At 41.4% G+C, this 5,557-nt stretch overlaps 1 pseudogene; it reads left to right on the plus strand.

Moving 5' to 3' along the window:
• Positions 1–2,795: 2,795 nt before the first annotated feature.
• Positions 2,796–3,527, plus strand: LOC116101428 (annotated as a pseudogene).
• The last annotated feature ends 2,030 nt before the right edge of the window (positions 3,528–5,557 follow it).

A 5,557-nucleotide genomic window follows, 5' to 3' on the forward strand; every position in this document is an offset into this window, starting at 1 on the left:
CTACATCCCTGTTGCAGAGATATAGGGTCAAAACACAGGCCTGGTTGTGGGATTGTAGACCACTTTTTATCCCCTATACACTTCCACCATGGTATCAACTGTGTGCTTATTACAACTTTTTACTCAGGCATATAGGCTAGCACAAAAAGAAGGAAAGAAAGAAAGAAAGAAAGAAAGAAAGAAAGAAAGAAAGAAAGAAAGAAAGAAAGAGAGGAAGAGAGAGAGAAAAAAAGAGAGAGGAGGGAGGAAGAGAGGAGGAGGAGGGGAGGGAGGAAGGAAGGAAGGAAGGAAGGAAGGAAGGAAGGAAGGAAGGAAGGAAGGAGAGATAAAATTTTAAAAGAAAACATTTTGGCATGTTTGATGGCCAAACTACATAAAAAAAAAACTCTACAATGCCTCAACCATACACAAAGAAAGTTATACAGCCAACTGTGTAACTATAATTTTTTTCAATGCCAATTTTTAATGATGGTTCTTAAATGCTTGTCAAAGGTTACTCCCTTCTAGCCTACCACCCACCAGAGATAGTGAAAAAATAAAGGATCTGGTGGAAGTGGAACTGATTAGAAATGGTTCCTTGGAGGAAATCCCATCTGCATTATCAGGAAATAAGTTCAGTTCACGAGGGAACAACAGCAGCTTGGTCCATTCGTAAACATTTCATGGATACACCAGCAATCTAGTTCAGTAGAGTTGGGATAGTGTACTGGCTGGTTTTATGTGTCAACTTGACACAAGCTGGAGTTATCACAGAGAAGGGAGCTTCAGTTGGGGAAGTGCTTCCATGAGATCCAGCTTTGAAGCATTTTCTCAGTTAGTGATCAAGTGGGTAGGGCCCCTTGTGGGTGGTGCCATCTCTGGGCTGGAAGACTTGGGTTCTATAAGAGAGCAGGCTGAGCAAGTCAGGGGAAGCAACCCAGTAAGAAACATCTCTCCATGGCCTCTGCATCAGCTCCTGCTTCCTGACCTGCTTGAGTTCCAGTCCTGACTTCCTCTGGTGATCAACAGCAATGTGGAAGTAAGCTCAATAAACCCTTTCCTCCCCAACTTGCTTCTTAGTCATGATGTTTGTGCAGGAATAGAAACCATGACTAAGACAGATAGCAAACATGAATCAGCAGCCTTGGTGGCACCACCTAGAACAGCCAGCCAGGCTTCAGCCTCAACAGGAGTCAGCAGGAGGAATCAGGGCCAACAGGGACACCAGGAGAAGTTCTTGACTGTTCTTCTCTCAGTGATGCAAACATCAGTGAAGACTCAAGACCCAGATCATTTAGCTATGCAAGCAAGCCAAGCTCCCAGGCTCGGGTCACTATCTATTGAGTTCTTTTTATATTCCCTCCAAACATCACGTGTCCTTGACATGTCTTGCATCAGCATGTGTCTTGCTTCAGCTCATGTGTCTGTCTCAGCTGACATCACTCTGTCAATCAGCCTGTGTCTGCTGAAATGGCAAAAAACTACAGCATCAGATGTTTTTGGTGTATTTCTCTCTATAAAATCCCAACAAATGGAGCTCAACAGTACATGTGAGGCAGACTAATACATCTATTTGTATTGTTAGTGAAAAATCCTTCATCACATGTCCTTTCACATGCTTGCTTTAGCAGAACATCCATTCACCTGTGTTTACTTCAGCAAAACGTTCCTCTGTGAGTCTGACTTAGCCTTTCACCTGTGTCTGCTTCAGTGAAACATTCCTTCACATCTCTGCTTTACCAAAATGTCCTTTTACTTGTATCTGCTTCAGGAAAATACTCCTTCACATGTTTGCTCCAGCAAAGCACCATTCAACACAACTGACTTTCCAAAGAACCCTTAAGTTTCCTCTTCACAACTGAGTAAAGCTGGGAGCAGGGATAGGTGGCAAGGGGTGAGCACACCAGTTGATATCTAGCGCCAAATGAACAGCCTTGACAACATCCATATGGTTTGAATAGAAAAAGTAAGGACCAAAATAGTACTCAGCTATGGAGAAGATTTGAACATTAATACATTGAGAATGTAAACCAACCAAGGCTCATAGACTAAAGGATCAGGTGGAGAAAGCAGACCATATACAAGAACAATTAGGAAACATAAGCAGAAAGACACAAGTTCTAAGACTGATAAAAAAGAAATAGGAGAAAACAAAAACATGGCAACAGAAGTAAGGGGTGGCATTGTGAGCTTGTTATGAGGTTGAATATGGCTGAGGGAAGAAACTCAGCATGAAGACATGTCAACAGATATTTCTAAGGGACCTGAAGTGTCTGCCTGTACATAAACCTGCAAAGAATGCTTATAACAACTTATTAATGATTGCCTAGGTTTCAAAATAACTGACATATCCTTTTGTAGCTTTGTGAATAGAAATAAATAACTAAAGTGTACAATTCCTAGACAATGCACAATTATTCATCACCAATAAAAATTGAGTACCAAGCCATGAAAAGACATAGAAAAGATTTAAATACGTGTTGCCAAGTGGAATAAGTCAATCTGAAAAGGTTACATAGTATTTCTTTCCATCTGAATGAAAGCATTTTTTAAAGAAAGAACTATAGAGCAAACAATCAGTAGCTGCTATGGGCTAGGGCATAGTGGGAGGGTAAAGAGGAACGCAGAGGATTTTCAGTAGGGTGAAACTATGATGCAATAATAATGGTACATTAATTCTGCATTGGCTAAAAATTCATAGAATGTATATTACCAAGAGTGGAGCTTAACAAACTTGGAGTAATAATGGCATGGCAATGCATGATGGATTGTACTTTGGAACTATGAGATGAAATAAACCTTTGTTTCCTTCAGCAATGGGAAAAGAAGCTAAGATAGACGTTGTCTTTAAGAATGGGGGTAGGGACGAGAAAGCCAGAGCCAGTTTGCAGGCAACGCAGTGGAGATCGGGCTTCCTCTACAGCGCAATCTTGTCTATTATGTCCTATAATGGAGGTGCCGTCATGGCCATGAAGGGAAAGAACTGTGTGGCCATCGCTGCAGACAGGCGTTTCGGAATCCAGGCCCAGATGGTGACCACGGATTTCCAGAAGATCTTTCCCATGGGTGACAGGCTCTACATAGGCCTGGCCGGCCTGGCCACTGACGTCCAGACAGTTGCCCAGGGTCTCAAGTTCCGACTGAACCTGTATGAGCTGAAGGAAGGTCGGCAGATCAAGCCTTACACCCTCATGAGCATGGTGCCCAAGCTCTTGTATGAGAAGCAGTTTGATCCCTACTACACAGAGCCTGTCATTGCTGGCCTGGACCCGAAGACCTTTAAACCCTTCATTTGCTCTCTGGACCTCATTGGCTGCCCCATGGTGACCGATGACTTCGTAGTCAGTGGTACCTGCTCGGAACAAATGTATGGGATGTGTGAGTCTCTCTGGGAGCCCAACATGGACCCAGAACACCTGTTTGAAACCATTTCTCAGGCCATGCTGAACGCGGTGGACCAGGATGCCATATCAGGCATGGGCGTTGTTGTCCACATCATTGAGAAAGACAAGATCACCACCAGGACACTGAAGGCCCGGATGGACTAACCTGTACTCTGGATGGACTAACCTGTGCTCTAGTCCCATCTCCCTTTTGTTGTTCTTCTTTTTAATAAAATTGCCTTTCTTTCAAAAAAAAAAAAAAAGAATGAGGGAGGGGGAGTTGGTAATCAGAAGATACACTGATTGATATAGAAAATTGATAGAGCCAGAGAGATGGTTTGATTATAACACTGAAAGTTAGAGCAATGACTGAAAATAGTAGTGCAACCATCAAAAATTGAGAAAGGGTGGGGGAGGTGTTGAGAATGATGTGAATGACCTAAATCCTCCCATGCCGCGTGATCTCAGAGTGTGCAACCCTGTGGCTGCCTAAGGTTGTCTTATCATGCTACAGATACATATGCTTCTTCAACATTACCATCCTTTCTGTTCATGAATCCAGACAGGTTAAGTCTACTTTAAAGTCGGGGAGCTTATATGAGTTTTAATTTTTTTTTTAGTCCAATAACAGAAAGCACATTAAGCAAAATGCAAAGATGTGTCACACTAAGTAAAGAAGGCAGATCCTGAGGATTAAAAGCTTTTACCTTCTCAGTTAAAGAGAGCACTATGGGTATTATACTCCACCTCCTATGCCCAATCCCTCCTGAGAAAGAACTGCAATTAAGTTTAAAGATAAAACAGACAAATGGTGGCTCAGCAATTTAAAACACAGACTGTTCTTCCAGAGGACCTGAGTTCAGTTCCCAGAACCCACCTCAAACAACTCACTACCCCCTGGAAATCCAGCTCAAAGGGGATATAACACCCTCTTCTTACATCTGCAGGCATCTACACATATGTGGCATACACTCACAGTCACACATGCATACATAAAAATAAACTAAATTTCAAAGAAAACGCAATATGTGTAGTCCATCCTATTTCTATGTAGGGAGATGGCAGCAGAGTCTAGATGCTTGCTTCTCTCTGATTTTCCGTTTTGTTATCCTAGAAGGATCCTAACCTATATGGAAAGACATCAGTAGTCCATGTCACGAAGCCTGCCTATCAAAACATCTTGGTATTCAGAACATTCTATACAACCATAAAAAATGGTTGTATTAAAATGGTAAATTAGTTCCATATCAGGAACTAATGTGATACTTCTTTGCACTAAACCTTGCTTAATAATTTTTAAGGTTTATTTTTAGTCATGTGTATGTGTCCATCTCTCTCTCTCTCTCTCTCTCTCTCTGTGTGTGTGTGTGTGTGTGTGTGTGTGTGTGTGTGTGTGTGTGTGCTATTTGAGTTTATGTATCCACAGATCCCAAAAGCAGGAGTTGAATCCACTGGAGATGGAAGAAGTGATTGTAAGTTATCTGACACTGGTCCTGGGAAATAAACTCAGGTTCTCTACCAAGCCATGTCTTTAGTCTTGTTAGCTGATAATTTTAATCAATCTAAACAAGAGTGGAAAGGATGTTTTGTTTTGTTTTTTACAATAATGATCATAAACTACCCATATTCTAAATTACTTTTAAAGCATATGTGAGTTCATTTGAAAACAAGATAGAAATAAATTGGTTGGCATGTGAGCAATGAAAATGGGTAATCATATGATGGGTGACATTTACTTTTTTCTATTCTCTTTAGTTTTTTTTTAATCACTTCCCTTCAATATACACACTGATCTAAGTCTGATACAGAGCTAGCCATCCATCCCAGAGCCCTGCACATTCTAGGCAGGTTCTCTGACACAGAGCTACATCCATAATTCTAAATTAGTTTTATTCATCAAATAAGAAGGCATTACTTTTGTTTTGAAAGTTTTTCAAGTGGGCTCATCGTGTGGGACAAAGGCATGACTGAAGAGAAGAGCTGATTTTGCTCCTCAGCAGCCAACTAAACCACAACTTTAGAAAATTCCTGAGTATATTAATGTGACTGCCTTGGAACCCACCAAGATCCATCCTAGGTTCTCAAATTGCTTACAGCCAGAAGACCCCAGTGTGTGGCTTAGACTCACATAATTCTATAGCCACAGTTAGAAACTTCCTGACAACATTTGGTAGTGAGCTTAACTTTAGAGGGGA

Source organism: Mastomys coucha, unplaced genomic scaffold (genome assembly GCF_008632895.1).
Source record: "Mastomys coucha isolate ucsf_1 unplaced genomic scaffold, UCSF_Mcou_1 pScaffold21, whole genome shotgun sequence".
Lineage (NCBI taxonomy): Eukaryota > Metazoa > Chordata > Mammalia > Rodentia > Muridae > Mastomys > Mastomys coucha.